Source organism: Ornithodoros turicata, chromosome 8 (genome assembly GCF_037126465.1).
Source record: "Ornithodoros turicata isolate Travis chromosome 8, ASM3712646v1, whole genome shotgun sequence".
In the NCBI taxonomy this organism is placed as follows: Eukaryota; Metazoa; Arthropoda; class Arachnida; order Ixodida; family Argasidae; genus Ornithodoros; species Ornithodoros turicata.
In genome coordinates this window covers 5,631,832-5,648,703 of record NC_088208.1, presented here as the reverse complement: position 1 = coordinate 5,648,703, position 16,872 = coordinate 5,631,832, and the positions used below count along the sequence as shown (strand labels likewise).

The following is a 16,872-nucleotide window of genomic DNA, read 5'->3' as shown; positions in this document are numbered from 1 at the left end:
CACCAGATGCAAGCCCAGAATTTCGATGGGAAGATGACCCCGTGGAGGGTCGCAGAATCGTAGAATTACGAGAACACGTCGTAGAGAATCATCCCTCCGTCACGGAGAGACGATTCCTTCCCTTTTTTGTCACAGATGAGGCATTTGACGGAACGGCTACTAGGTACACGCTTCTCTGTTCCCCGCACGACGACAACGTTGACGATTTGCGACTCTATCTACCGAGCATAGCTCCTGTAATCATGCGCGTGCTGGAAGCTTATCCCATGCCTTTCAAATTTTGTCTGTGCTCGAAGGCGCTCATGGTTAAGGACGGAGCCGACGGGATAACTTCGCACCTCCTTCACGTAAATCTTCACATGAGAGTGGTTTATAACCGTCAAGAAATCGAAGGCGCGTTAAACGCTGCCATCGCAGAGTCCTCGCAGCGCGTCGAAAACTATTCGAGAGAAGGGTCGGGCTTCACTTCCAGAGACGTTCAATGTGTCGACCTAAAAATAATACGTTTGAAACCGAAGCGGATTGGGTGCACTATCGAACTTCCCGCGTCCTTAAAGAAAAAAAGAAGGATCCTGACAAACGTCAAGCTACCGTGGAACCACGAAAATAAGTGTTTCAAGTATAGCGTGCTGGCGCTCTTACATCCGCTAAAAAATAACCCCAACGATTTCGTCAGATACAGAAAATACATGGATCCTACGAATCCGGAGACGCGCGTAACGTACTGGCCGCCCTGCTTCCCAGTCACTTACGAAGACATTTCCCTGTGGGAGAGAAAAAACAAAATCTCCGTGTACATCTACGTGTTCGACGAGCAAACGTCGACGGTGAGCACGGGGAGGGTTCCCTCTATGCTGTATACGGATAAAGTACATTTGCTCGAGGTTAGGGGTCATTTCTATGGAATCAGAAAATTTAGCACTTTCATGGGACGAAGTGACTATTTTTATTGCGAGAAATGCACCAAGGGGCATCTAACGAGAGAGGCGTTGGAGCGCCACGAACGCCTATGCCGGGACGTAAATGAAACGATTTTGGAAATGCCAAAAGCGGGAGAAAGCGTCTCCTTCACCAAGATACAGCACATGCATCCCTACCCCTATTTCGCGGTACTGGACACGGAAAGCGTTTTGGAAAAGGATGCGCTCGTTAAGGACGCAGTGAGTGTGCACAGGATGAGCTCGTACTGCATCGTTCTAGTGCGAAGTTGCGATGGAAAAATAATGGACGCAGATGGGTATTTGGGACCTAACGCGCCAGAAAAATGCTTGCTCGCACTCAAGGGATTTAGCGAACAAATTGATAGGTTGAACCGCCTCCCCTCTCCGTTGGTCATGAGTCCGGAAGACCACCTTTGTCACCAATGCGCAACACACTGTAAATATTGTGGGGTAGAATTTAACCGTGACACGCGGAAGGTGTCGCACCATGACCACACCCGTTTCGTAGAGCCCGGATCCTCGAATTTTGTCGCGACGCTGTGTGATACGTGTAACCTTACGTGTCGTAACACCAAAGAACTCGTCGTGTTAGTGCACAACCTGCAATACGATTTGAGCTCCCTTCTCCGCCACATGCACGTTCTAAATCTGGGTGAACCGTGGATCTTAGCGTCTACCACAGAAAAAATACGAGGGTTCAGCATTGGCGATCTCCATTTCCGCGATACCACTCAGTTTTTCAACCTCTCCTTGTCGAACCTGGTGGAAACGCTACTTACGAGCGGTGGCGAAAGCGCCTTCCTTTGTACGCGTCAAATGTTTGATGAGCGTTTCCGCTGTCTCCTAAGGAAAGGCGTTTATCCGTACACCTTCGTCGACAGTTTCGAAGCGTACGATTTGCCCGCGCTACCGCCAAAGGAAGCTTTTAAAAATGACCTGAACGATGAAGATATCTCGGACGAGGACTATCAGTACGCCCGTGATATTTTTGAATATTTTGAATGTAGCAACCTAGGCGATTACACGCGTCTCTACGTCACGCTCGACACCTGTCAGCTCTGCGACGTCGTGCTGTATTTCAGGAAGATTACGCTAGAGACGGATGGGATAGATATCTTACGCACCGTATCCCTCGCCAGTTACGCGTGGAGCAGCGCACTGAAGCTCACCAAAGTCAAACTCGAGCTCATGAGCGATCGTGAGATGTACGAAACGATCGAGAAGGGAATCAGGGGAGGCATTTGTAACAGCTTCCACAGATATTGTCGGGCTAATCACGAGGGATGCGACGATTACGACCCTCAACAAGAGAAAAAATTTATTCAGTACTTAGATGTAAACAGTTTGTACGCTTATGCCATGACTTTCCATCTTCCGACAGGAGGTTTTGAGTGGGTCGATCCTTCCAGCTGGGGCGATATCGATTTTCTCAAAATTCCTCACGATTCAGAAGTGGGATACGTGTACGTGGTAGACCTGTCCTATCCCGAAGAACTGCACGCGCTCACGAGGGACTTCCCTCTGGCACCCGAACACAGAACCGTGGACGAGGGTCAACTATCCCCCTACCAAAGGAACTTGAAGGAGGCATTGGCACTGAACGCGCCACCCACGAGGAAATTGTTACTGACATGTTACGACAAAGAAAGTTACGTCGTGCACTATTATCTGCTCGCTCTCTACGTGAGGTTGGGCATGAAAATAAAACACATTCACGCCATCCTCTCGTTCCGCCAAGACAATTTTTTGTCCGCTTCGTGCATAGAAACCTCGCATTGAGGAATGCCTCAACCACGAAATTCGAGCGTTTACTGTATAAGACCATAACAAATAGCACGTTCGGGAAAACGATTCAAAATGTGAGACGCATGAAGAGGTACACCATAGCCTACGACAAAGAAAGCGCGCTCAGAAAAGCTAGTTCCGTCGACTTCCAGCATTTCCACATCCTGAGTGACAAGTGCATCTTGTACGAGATGAAACAGCGTCGTATCAAATGCACGCACCCCCTTTACGTGGGCTTTGCCATTTTAGAGATATCCAAAGTCCGAATGTACAGCTTCATTTACGAGTCGCTCTTTTCTCGCTTAACCTGTCCAGTGCAGTTGATCTATGGAGATACGGACAGTATAATTTTTGCTCTCACGTGCGAGAGCCTCGTAGAGCAGCTGATGAAAATTCAGCACGAGCTAGATCTCTCCTCCTATCCACCGGACCATCCACTTTTCAACGCCGAGCACGCGAACCAGATGGGGTACTTCAAAGACGAAACGGGAGGAGGAGTTATTCAGGAAGTCGTAGCCATCCGAGCCAAAATGTACAGCATTCTCTTGGCCGGAACACACAAACAGATTGCGAGAGCGAAAGGAGTTAAGAAAGACGTGGTGAGGAGACACTTATTGCACGAAGTGTACCGAGATTCTCTATTCAATGAAAGGACAGTCTCTCAGAAGCAGTGCACCATCCAGAGCATAAAGCAAACAATGTACACCATTTCGAGAGTCAAGAAGAGCTTGGTCCCCTACGATGACAAGCGCTATCTGGTCGACGCCGTACGTTCCTTTCCTTACGCCAGCTGCGAATACGAGGGTAATTTCCGCTCTGTGTGTCTCAATGCATTGTAACAGAACACTCTCGTTTTTTGCAGCACCGGAAAACCCGGAAGAGAGCCCTCGAACGTCATCGGGGATTGAGTAATACAACAAAGGACCAAGTCTGTGCACGCGTTGTCATAATAATCGAGAGAGTCTAAAAAATAATAAAATTGTAGCTCAGAAATATAGCTTCTGTCTTTCGCGCGCGCAGGAAGAGAAGGTGGTTGGTCATCGTGCTAGCACGATGGTGAAATTGACGTATAAACGACTGTCTATTGCACCATCACTCTAGCCCGGTAGTCAAGCGTAAAGTCGACACTGCGATAAAAGACGAAGACGGGAGGAGCACGGGTCATCGTGGCAGTGTGGTGGCGGAATGGATGTATAAAAAGAATGACCATTTCGACATCGTGCTGGTTCAGTGACCCGCGCAATGACGTCGCTGCGATGAAGATTACCCGTACCTTTTTTGGCATGTCCGATCTTCTCGTAATGTTCTGTTCGTGTGGATCGAGCAAGTCAGGGAGAGTGCGAGCATCTATCGACGTGCTCAAGGGAAGAGTATATGTTTAGATTCAATAAAGATGTTTCCATGAGAAAAACAACAGAGTCTCGTCAAAGTTATTCAGACTGTTTAATGCGTTCCATTTCGATGACTAAACGGTATTTCAATAAATCAGTGACAAAATTGACAATGTAGACTGCTTGCAGATGATGTTGGTTCCGCAGTGAATACTTAATATGAGCAACGGCGCGAGCGAGGAGGTCCACGATGTCTGCAGACACGTAGTTGAATTCGGTGTTCGTCGACTTCAAAAATTCACTGATCACTCCGAAGGGTCCATCCAGAACGCTTATAGAGACGTTCTTGTAACGGGTGTATATCCGACGCACCATTTCCTGTAGGGGGCCTGGGGATATCTTTCCTATATTGCCAAAAGCCACCATGTCTATGACGTACCGAAAAGCAGAGATGACAAGCTCGTTTCGGGGACTCTCCTTGCTGAAACAGTCATTCTCCAGCTCTTCCCAAGAAGCGTGGATACGAGGACAAGTTTGCAAAGCGTGGTAACTGAACATTTCCAAGTATTGGTCTGAATGATAACGCGCGAATAGCGCGCTCTCCCTTTATACGGCGCTTCCAAATAAAAAACGTAAAGAAATGGGCGTCAGAACGAAAGCGAATCCTCCACCACCACCACCACCGTGCTCGAAGCGCATGCGCGAGACGTGAAGGGCGACGAGACCAAAACCGAAACGTCCGACGGCAGACGTGGTGGCGCTGCGAGCGCGCGAGACGTGAAGGGCGACGAGACCAAAACCGAAACGTCCGACGGCAGACGTGGTGGCGCTGCGAGCGCGCGCGCGCGCGTGTGACGTATGCTCCGCGGAGAGGGCGCCAGATTCAGTTTTCTGTTTGCCTCTCGTCGGGTGCGGACGTCTGGCGCGTCGCTCGTATCGTGACCGTTGATGTGCTGGTGAACTCTTTAGTCATGTAAAGAAGATGGAGGGCGGTGTGTGTGCACACAGATATGCTTGGATGCCGGTGAGTTGTCGTTTTAATACTTCTTCTTCTTCTGTTGACGCGTTTACCTACCCCCTAACTGCGATTACTTGTCAGCGTGTATTGGAGTAGTGTATGTTTGTCGATTTACCTTGTTGCGATTAGCAGAAAGTCTTCCCCTTGTTGTTATTATTCTTGTCCGTGCATGCCCAAACATGTTCGCAATTCCCTTGTACGCCATTCTGTCAATGACACTTGTTGCTATTCTCGCCGGTGCATGCCCGCACATATTCGCGATGGTGAAAATTTTGTGTGTGCTTGTTTTCGCGCGTGTTTTCCCCTCGTTAGCACTTTTTTTTGTTTTGTTTCTTTCTGCATTCCACGGAAGTCCCCATGATGACAGCGGTGCTGCCACCTGACGTGATGCTTTCCGACCTGCCTGGTGTGACGCTTTGCAAATGGCGGCGCCCATGGGCTGATGCTGTTACCGAACCTGGACTGACACATTAATGAATTGAATGTGTATAGTAATGACTTGAATTATTAAATGAGTTTAGAAAGTGCATTTATGCGTATGTGCGCTTCTTTTCGTGTGTCTCGTTATAGAATAACACGACTTAACGATAATTTGATATTTTCCTCCTCTCTCTCTCTCGTTGGAATGAATAGTAATTGAATTTATTAATTGAAAATTATATTCTACGCTCTATTATCACATTCTTATGCGTGTATGAGCGATTTTAAGTGAAAAAATAAAAAAATAATTTTTTTTAAATTGGGTGGGGGTGCAAATTGCAAAATTGGGGGTGAGAGAGGAGGAAGGTGTCATGTTGCTCGTTAAGTCGTGTTTATCCAATACTACTTAAGTGCATCGATGTCGCCGACAAGCGAATTAATTTTCACGGCTGGTGTCACCGACCGCTAGAGACTGCTAGACGCATAGAGTCTGCGTCGATGTAGACCAGGCGAAGGGCGCCTGTATCACGACCTACTACTATACACCATTTTCCGGTGGACGTCGTCATATGTGAACCGCGGCGCTGTCTAGCTGGGGAGGCACGTTGAAGGCTGTTTACCGTACAAGCCAGAGAGAAGGAAAACACACGGGACGCATGCTTCCTCCGTGGTATCGCTTTCCTTCTTGCTGGAATGGGCTGGGTGCGAAAGCACTGGGGCGCGATGGTGGCTGTAAAACGGTGTATACTAGAGACATGGACATGCGCAAAGCTCCCAGCACCGGGGTAGTAGTTCTGGCAATCGCCGCTGCGCTATGGGATTTGGCGCTAGTTAGCACTGTTCGTTACCACGGGATATGCCGAAACCGCGGCAATGTACGATGGGCTGTGTTGACAACGACGAAGGGGTAAGGAAGAGGGAAGCGCGCGCTTAGCAACAGCCAAGTATCCCTGCGTAGCAGACGAACGACGGTGACAATGATGATAGTAACGCACATGTCATTTCCTCTCCCCAATAATGCTATGTGGCGCTTGCAGCGGCCACTAGCGCAACTAACCCATGACCCAGATCTCCCATAGGCGGTTGCCATTTGTCCAGGTCTCTAGTATAGAGTAGGTCGTGGACTGAATAGCAGTGTAAGCGAGAATTGAAACGAAACTTAACGTAGCGGGACTTCCAGTTAGACCGCATTTACCGGAGTATTTGAAAACAGCCAAACATACCCATTCACTTCTGCTGATAGAATTAAGGGCGTGAGCGACTCGATAAGAACAAAGCATACAGCTTGAGCAGCGCGCGCGTATCAAGTGAAGCGCAACAGGAACGGCGTAGAAAGCTCATCAATAGCTAAGAATGCTGGTAAATTAGCGTGCCGAAAACAATGCATTCACCTGGTTCGCCATTCCATTAGAACACTATAACCCCCCTTTTTAAACCCATACTGCACGTAATTGTACAGATGATTATCATCCGAGTCGCACGAAAAGGCATACACAATAAACTTACTCGTCAAGTGTGCTCCCAGTTTCACAAACACAACACTCACTGACATTTTTCATACACACGCACGACGACCGAACACCGAAACGTAATCATCACAGCCACAGAAATCGATATTATTTCTTTAACTCAATAATTATCCGCGCGTAACAACACGGCCTACATGTACTATATACATGTGCGCCCGTGAAACAATAGAGCTTCGCCCCGGATGTAATAGGATATCGCCAGTCGACGTCAGAAACCAGAAAAAAACAAATACACGGGCTCAGAAATACATGTTGGGTTCACATAAAAGCAAAAACGGCGCTGTGCTTTTGTGCAGGAATTATGATAGAGAAGGGGATTTATTTCTTTTCAGTTTTATTCATTATTTATTTTATTATACAGTGGAACCGGTAAATGAGAACAGCATTCGCTACACACTGTAGCTCTAAACCACCGAACCAGTTTGCATATATTCATAAGCATGCCACTCCTCACTATGGGTGAGTGAGTAATGAATCAAATAAAAAACTGTCATTGCAACATCATTGACTGCAGCTTCAGTACTCAACAGAGCAGTGTGCTTTAATGCCCCTCTACTCGGCTTGGGTCCACTTCACAGACTCCAAACCTTTCTGAAAATATCCTGCTGGCACTGGAGTGAAAGATTTATTACAAAGATAATGATCTGCTGCGCGCCGTATTTATTTACAACAAACCCTAAAAAAAAAGAACTCGCTCATGTCATGTTAAACACTATGTAGGGAATAAAAACAACAACGTCAAAACAATTATTATTTTCGTTTCTTTACTCTGTCATTTCCAGGAGCTCATTACTTTTGTGCGAGTCATCGGAAAGTATTAATAAATCCGACTTGCTGCTTTAAGGTCATAAAACAGCGCGCTCGAACCGCGTCCCCACACGAACAGCGCCCGGGTCCGCTCTCGCGCTCTGGACGCACGCGCGCGATCGCGATCCGTTACCGATTCCCCGAGCGGGCGCGCTGTTTTGTCACTTTAACAGCAGCAAAGCCGAACTTTTTAGTTTTCGCTGACTGGTACAAACTAATGAGCTCCTGGAAATGACAGAATAAAGAAAACACAAAAGCGTCTGACGTTGGTATTATTATTCTCTACGCAGTGTTTAACACGACGAGAGTGAGACTTTTTGCCGTTTCCTATGAAAAAAAGCACGAGCGCAGTGGTTGATTACCTTTGCGATAAATCTTTTATTCCAGTACCAGCCGAATATATTCAGAAAGGTTTGGAGTCTGCGAGATTGACCCAAGCCGAGCAGGGGGGGGGCCATGGAATGTCATTTTTTAACTTGATTCATTAGTCACTCACCTACTTAAAGCAAGGTAGCATGATCATGAATATATGCACATTGGCTCGGTGGTTTACATCTACAGTCTGTAGCGAATACTGTTCTCATTTAGCCGTTCCACTCTGTAGTACATTCGTGCAATATATTTGGGTGAAAGCAAATAAAAAGAAAAAGAAATTAATCCCCTTCTGTTTTATAACTGCTGCACAAACGCACGTCGCCATGTTCCCTTGGATGTCTAGCCAGCGCATTCCTGAGCTGCTGTGTGTTTCTTTTTTTTTGTGACGACGTAATATTTCAGGGTATGTATTATTTGTGGTGTTCAACAATGTTGTGATAGCAGAAGATGATGTGTTTGTTTACGTGTGTTTTGGCATGCTTGGCACTGCGTAATAAAGTGCGGGTAATTTTTGCGGGTAACTCAATGCGAGCCCTTGTTTTTCGCTAACGCAGAAGTAATCTGTGCCGCCTGGTGATGCTCAATAGTGTTCTATCAGGAGAACATACTTGCCAGTACTCACCTTGCTCGATCACTGTGATGCTGATTAAGTAGGCTGTGCTTAATTTTTGCAGTTATGGGTGTTGGCTATTTGAGCAGAAATGCTGATACCTGAGCGCGAGGTAAAAATTCCTATCTCCATCTTTTAATCATCAGTGGTATTTGGTAAATTGATTGCTTCTTCTCCTTCTACTGAGAGTGACTCTGCTTCACTGCATGACAGGTCGCGGCAGTCAAAAATAGGAAGTAAGAAGAACTTGGAGCGCTTGATTGTTGTAATTGTGGCAATGGTAGTGATCGAAGTAATAGCGCAATTATTTTATGCAGCAGGAGCAGTAGTTTTCATAAAGAGTAGAATTTTATGGCTTCTAAAAGTGTACTTGTGCCGGGTGATTTCACGCCGAACCAGGCAGGGGGGTCCGGTCGACCTCTCCATCTTTTTTTCTTTCAACCATATAATAAACCCTTGGCCCTAGGCGACATATTGGTGCTGAAAGTAGTTGAAAATAATTGGTGGTTATTTTTTAATCAATTATCATTCAGATGTGGACATTTTGACCACTGCGCTTCCTACGATGTTTGACGCCACGTACCTTCATAACTGTTTGACATATTGAGCTGAATTTGTTTTGACATACTGTCAGGGGTGGGTAGCATTGCATCCTAATTTCAAAAGATTCTAAGGTTTGTCTTTCAGGAGCTAAAAAATCGCGAAGTTGTCTCATTTGCAAAAATGTGGTACGTTTTGGGAATCACACTAGTCGGCTCCCGGTTGTGATACCCGAAAGTAATCTATATTATTGTGTTCGTCTGGAAATGCCCTTTCTTATCATAGCAAGTACATCGTATTGTGATTTGGAGCAACGCACCCAACAGTCTTTTGTGATGTGTGTCTACCGAAAATGCGTAAATTCCATAGCGCGCATCCCATATTTTCCCACTCGTGACATCGCTGATGTTACCCACAAACGTTCTCCATGATGACGTATGTGATCCATGGTGACGTTCCCCATGATGATATGTATGAGAAGAAAGGGCATTTCGAGACGAACATAATGATGTATGTATGTATGTATGTATGTATGTATGTATGTACGTGTGTATGTTAAATGTATGTATGTATGTATGCATGCATGCATGTATGTATGTCTGTCTATGTATGTATGTACGTGTGTATGTTGAATGTATGTATGTCTTTATTTCATTTCCATGATGTAGATTACTTTGGGGTATCACAATTGGGAGACGACTGGTGATGTTCTCAAACCGTACCATATTTTACAAATGAGGAAATTTTGCTATTTTTTACCTCCTTAAAGGCAAACCTTGGAATCTTCGTACAGTCGATCCGCGTTTATCCGGACTTCATTTATCCGGTTCCTGCGCTATCCGGACAAACAAGCATGGGGACGGATTTCTCCCCATGTATTTCGCCCTCGTTTGTCCAGACTTCAGCTTCCGGGCTCGGACGAGAATTCCAGGGAACAGAAGTGACTACTACCCAGACCTCGGCAAAATCACGCATGATCGCGATAACCCACAATAACCGCCATCAAGATCACCAAAGGGATGAGTGTGGCTGTGATTGCAATCGTCATTGAAGTGCCCTTGCGATGATCACGGCGCGTTGAAATAATATCAGGAAAACCTGTGGTGATCGCGATCGCGTTCACGGCAGTAATCTGTATTTCGTGATTCCTGTATTGCGATAACGTTGCCGCGGCTCCGCAGGCACTCATGGGAATTACAATGTGATTGCGATCAGGCTGTTTGCCCTGAGCGCGATTATTGCGTGATCGCGCTCGTCACCGCGATCATGTTATTCTGCATAAGCGCAAAGTATAGGGGAGTATATAATTAGTACGGAGTAACTACGAATATAATAATATACGCATAAAAATATGAAGGTCCGGGCCGGGCCATTTTTCGACGCGCCCGGGCCGGGTCGGCCCGGCCCACACCTAGTCAAGCGAGGTCGAGAACCCCGGTCGTTGCCTCGTTTTTACTGACACAAAGAGGGTGTTGCTAGGACGAATTTTCTCCCTTTCCCACTTTGCACGTTGCACAAAAGCAATCCACTGAGCAGTCTGGTCACTTGAGACTGGGAAGATCCGTAACGAGGACCCCTGCGCTGCAATCACAGATGACGACATCGTCAGTGTCGTCGCTTCCGATAGTGTTCAAGAAGAATCTGATGATGAAAGCGGCGATGCATTAGCTGTGACGGTATAAAATGTGCGGGCGGCACTGAGAACAGCGCTGGTATTTTACGAGCAACCGAACAATATTTCGCAAGTTAATGCCATTAGCAAAAGTTTACAAGGACTGGATGCGTGTATTAGAACGAATCTGATGACAATGGACAGTTTTCTGTGTAATGGTCAATACAGATGTCCTTTTAGGATCATGCTGGATTTTCGTGTTTCACTTATCCGGTTCCCACGCTATCCGGACATTTTCACAGGAAACGGAGCCGTCCCGATAAACGCGGGTCGGCTGTAGCTTAGGATGTAATGCTATCCACACCTGACAATATGTGAAACCAAAGTCAGCTGAATATGTCAAATAGTTATGAGGCTACGTGACGTCAACATCGTAGGAAGCGCAATGGTCGAAACGCCCACATCTGAATGATATTTTATTAAAAAAATACCCACCAATTATTTTCAACTACTTTCAGCGCCAATATGTCTCCTATGGACAAGGCTTTAATATATGTTTGAAAGAATTAAATTGGAGAGGTGGACCGGACCACCTTGCCTGACTCGGCGTGAAATCACCCTGCTTCATAACCCTTGAACCATGCAAGTGCAGCCTCAGAGAGGATGTGATGATTTCATGCAGTGGCGGCATACTGCTCCATTGTTTCAGGACGACCTGTCGGACCTGTGTCAGGAGGTGTTGGACCATCGTGTCAGGAGGACCTGTAGCAATTGCGTTGACATTTAGTGGCAAAAACAGTGTAGCCTCAAGAGAATGGGATGACGTCACGACCAATGAGCGGAAGCAGCAATAGGGCGCAGGAATTCAGTCCTCTCCTTGCCACTAGCGGGTACGGATGTGTTACTCCTCACCGGTGGATGGCGCGCGTTGATTCTGTCGTTGTTGTGTCTGAAAAAAACTGCAACCTCAGTAGGATGACGTCACGACCAATGAGTGAGGCCAGCAAGAGGGCGCCAGGATTCAGTTCTCTCTGCCTTTCGTGGGTACGTACGTGTTACTCCACATTGGTGGATGGTGTGCGCCGATTCTGGTGGATTTTATTTCGCGCGGACTAACGATGAGGACTGTTTTTGTCTGGCTCTACATTATACGTGGAAATACTTTGATGCTGGTAAGTGTGTTTCCCACTTTGTTCAAGAGTATTTTCTTTGAGTTTCAATTGTATTTTCTATTCTACTGACCAGTGTTTTCTCTGTGCTTACTTTCCTTTGTTGTCTAGCAATCGTGTGAGGTTGTACTTTTCCTCGCGTGGCAGTACTCATTGAGCAATGTCCGGACGTGCTTAGACCAGTCCCATTCCGTTCTGTCTTATGATGCATGCGCACTGTATGAACCTCTTCGTCATCGTCACTTCCGGGAGGTTTATAGAAATCACCTACTGCTCCACCCAGGCCTACTGCTGGGTGATGAATCTCTTTTACCCTAGAGTCTATAATTTTATTAGAGACACTGGTTTTTTAAACGCCTTGTAAAGTGAACTTTTAACAATGTTTTGGCGCTTTCCTTGGCGCAGTAGCCTTCGTCGCTGCTGCACCATAAAAATACGAATCATACTAATAATAATCACCATCATTATATGCATGCTTTCCTCTGTTGTTGTCTTCACGATGACGGTAGTGTTGCCACACCCTTACTCTGGATGATAGTAGCTCTCCCATGATAATAGCTCTCTCTTAATAATTTTCCAACGAAATTAGTTCACAGAGCAACCGCTAGGGGCAGATGCGTGACTTTTTATGGGAGAAAAAAGCATCACGAGTCAGTTCTCTGCCTGACTCTTCGACGGAATGGACATGCCGTGCTCCTCGTGATACATTTGTCCCCACTTTGTTTGCGACTAGCAGTGACGTATCCATGCATGTTGGGCGTTGTTGATGCAATTCTTGTCAGTGCAAGCCCGCCATTTGCTGTGTTCCACAAAAGCTGCCTTGGCCTAAGGAACGAGAGTAACGCTGACATGATTCTCAATAATTTGGAACTTCATTAGTTCAGAACGTAACAGCTAGTGGGGGATAGATGCGTGATTTTATACAGGGACTAAAGGCATCACCATTCAGTTCTCTGTCTGGCTCTCGGTTGGAACGGGCATGTCGTTCTGTGCTCCTCGTGATTGTTGCTGTGGTCGAAAGTGCGGTGATCTGCTGCGTACCGAGTCCTTGTTGTTGCTGTTAGTTATTGATGGTGTCCTTGCTAGCATATTTTGTTCTTTCTCCCACAAAAGTTTGCATCATTCTGTACAGCAAGAACGGAGGCGACTCAAATCTACAACGACGATGGTTTAATGAACTGTTCTAGAGTACGTGCGCATGAAAAACGAAACCTCGGCACGCGGGCCGAGACGGTGATGAGGATGACACTTAGACTAGATTCTGCGGTGCGCTACATGGTTCCCCCTCCGCCGAGAGAAAGGAAAGGGAGGGTGTTCACCCGACGTGGTTGCAGCCCTGGGAGGGCCTTCATCGAGCAATGTGACGGGTGGACGTGTACCAATTTGACCCGACGCAGGCTTCAAGGGAGTACCGGAGGGGAAGGTCAGGGAGGTGATGGTATGGCTGCAGGAGGAGCTGACTGAGTCGGAGAGGAACCAGCCGTTGCTTGGAAATTCGGGAGCGCAGGCTTGAGGAGCGCAATAGCCACGGTGATGGGGCCGTGAGGAAGCTGTAACCCGAAGAACTTCGATTGACGGTGGAGGACCAAGAACGGCCCGCCATAAAGCGCCTGCAGAGGAATCCTCACAGCGTCCCGGCGCAAGAATACGTGCATGGCGGAGGCCAGGTCAGAACTCTGGGAGACGTGACGCGGGGAAGGAGTCCGCGGTGTGGCGGGAATCAGGTCGCCGAAAGCTGATTGGAGGCGGAAGACGTACGACGCCGGGTCTGGGATTGTGTAGGGAGGTGGCGGGGTAAAGAATGCACCAGGAAGTCGATGGCAGTTTTCCGAAAGTCGGGTAGGTCGACCGGGATCATCGGATGCGGATGATTGGTCGGCGAAGAGTAGGATGAGCGACTCTGTGACGGTGTCCGACGTCGACGGAAAGCACGGCAGAAAGGAGCCCGTGGTTGGTGACTAGGAATAGCAGCCACCTTCTCTGCTAGGGCGGCAACAACATGAAGCTAGGCGAGCGACGTGGCAAGCGTAGCGATGGAAGGGTCCAGAAGTGCCGGCGTTGAGGGGTGGGCCGTGACAGCAGCAATGGCAGGAGCGGGAAAGGTGGGCAAGTCGAGTATTCGGTCTGCCATTTGAGCCAAGTCATCGGGGGATGACTATTGCGCCGCGGCCGGGATCATGCGGACGTTGGAAGGAAGCCGCTGGAGGAATAGCTCACGGAGAATGGTGTCATCGGAGCTTGCACTGCCCATCAGGTCCCACATACGGCGCACCAACTAGGTAGGCCGCTGGTCGCGGAGCTCCTCGGCGGTAAGGAGCTGCTGCAGGCGCCGCTGCTCGGATGAGGATGTGCGGTGGATCAGCTCATCTCAGAAAGTGTCGTAGGGCTTCTCTCGGTGGGGCTGGATGATGAGGTCCCGCACTTCTGCTGCTGCCTCAGGGCGGAGATAGGCTACAACGAAGTCGAACTTTGAGAACTGGGAGGTTATGTGACGACATGCGAACTGGACCTCCACTTGCGCAAACCAGAGCTGAGGGTCAGATGGAGCGTAAAGGGGAAGGCGAAGCGGGGAGGTGATGCCGGCCTTACATTTGCACTCGCCATGAATTACAAGCTTCATAGGAAACTGAAGTGGAGATGCAAATTCATTGCAACACGTGAATAAGACCTCTCTGCATTGGAAGGCTTACAAAACGAAAAACAACCTATGGGCCATTGCATTTGGACCAGTGATGGGCAAAGTACCTCAAAATTATACTTAAAGTAAAGTACCAAGTACCGGCCGGCATTAGTACTTCAAGTACAATACAAAGTACCCAATTCCAAATGTACTTCAAGTAAAGTACAAAAGTACTATGCAAAGTACTTCAAGTGGGAATTTAATTTGTATCACTTTGCATTTCAGTGTTTAGTATCTGTGTCTTGCTTTTTTTGGCAAAACTTTAGCGAACACTCTTGACAAATGCTCTAAGGCCATAAAGTTCTAGGTGAAGTGCTAACCCGTGAATATGAACTTAATCAGATGACATAATTTGCAGTTACATGTGGAGAGGTAATCAGTCAGCTGTGCTGTGATTATGTATTATACCCTGACTGACCCAGGATCACCCGCCTAGTGTGGTGTTCCGGTACTATCATCTTCATCTGCTATAACAGGCTAGAAACTTTCAAGAGAAAAAGGTACAAGCCAATGCAGATTATATATTTCTGGGCATTCCATGCTGCATTTTGAAATGAAACATGTTTAAAAAAGAATATGAAGAAAATAAGAAAAGGATGAAGCACAATGTAAGCCATCATTTTTATACGACTGTGATCTGCAGCAATGTAATCCATGTGACCAATGAAAAAAAAAGTAAAAATGAAAGCACGTGTGTCCTTCAGAGTGTTCATCATGTGATGTGATTGTGATATAAAACACATTGTGATATAAAATGATTATTAATTGTCAATGTAGGAAACAATATAAAAAAAGCATAGAACCCTGCATTGGGAGAACTGAACTTACAATTGACCAAGTCATTGTGCTGCCGGTTGCAGTGTCACAATATGTGCGTGTCTTTGCATTCCATTCGTTTTAGATAATCATAGAAGTGTTGATACTTTTTCAACATTTCAAGCCTCTCAACAATAAATTAGCTTCAACAAATGTGCTCTTTAACAGCACAAAAATCATTTTTGGTAAAATGTCCGACTGGGACTCTTGGTACTGCATCCCACTAAAAGCGCTAACATGACAGCAAGAACACGAAAACACACAGATAGCGCTATCTGTGTTCTTCGTTTTCTTGTTGTCATTTTAGCGCTTTTAGTAGGGTGCATTTGTCATACTCTTTTGTGATTTTTTGTCTGGAGTCCAAGTTTGGGTACTTGAGTACTTGATGGAAAAGTACTCGGAAAAAAGTAGTTTAAGTAAGGTACAAAGTACACGATTTAAAATGTACTTAAAGTAAAGTATAAGTACACAGAAATGTACTTAAAGTACTACTTGAGTACTTGGATGGGTAGAAATCCAGCGAACCGGTGGAGATGTAGGAAGAGAGTTGCCTCAGGACAGAAGCCGCCGATATTTGGAACAGAGACTGTTCTTCTTCTGGGCACCGTCCTCATCATTGGCATGGTATTTAAAGGGTTAGGTGTGACGTGTTTAAAGGTTCATGCGAATTGTGGGTCAACAGCCCGGAGGGAAGAAAGGTCCGTACGGGTTTTTACGGCGGGAGTGAATGGCTGCTTTGTTAGAGTGTGGAGGGGATTATGTGAACGTAGTGATCTAGGCTACAGACCGGTTGCAGAGAAATGGAAGGTTCACGAACACGTGGACGAAACGGGACAACAGGCAAGAATTCGCAAGCATAGCGAAAGATAAGGAGGTTAGTGGTTACGTGGGGAAAATTCCAGAACGAGCAAATTTTTTTTTTTAATATATATTTGTAACACAAAGTTGTGGCATGCAATAAAGAGAGCAGAAAGCAGTGGCCATGCAGAACATAACATATGATAATGGAGGTAGATGGGAAAAGCATATTTTATTTGTGAAGTGTTTCTAGGGTGCCTTGTGATTTGTTGATACCGGACGGGTGAAGAGCGTTGAACTTGTATATGAGATAAGACTCCCTATCACGTCTGTCACGTGTGGATCTAAACCCGGTTTCTACAATATATAGTTTAATGTTGTCAAAATTGTGACCAGGAACGTTAAAGTGTTCGGCGACTGCTTTGGGGAGTTTGTTGGACG

The 16,872-nt window shown here is 46.6% G+C and overlaps 1 protein-coding gene and 1 long non-coding RNA gene across 4 annotated transcripts in view; one reads left to right on the top strand and one right to left on the bottom strand.

Annotated features, from left to right (window-relative positions):
* The window catches only part of LOC135366418 (uncharacterized), a 113,180-nt gene that overhangs the window by 27,210 nt on the left and 69,098 nt on the right, over positions 1–16,872 (bottom strand). The gene's annotated exons all lie outside the window — the stretch shown is intronic.
* On the top strand, positions 4,752–5,604 carry LOC135365863 (uncharacterized). Its single transcript, XR_010413970.1, has 2 exons — positions 4,752–5,081; positions 5,428–5,604. It is a non-coding gene; the product is annotated as an uncharacterized LOC135365863 (long non-coding RNA).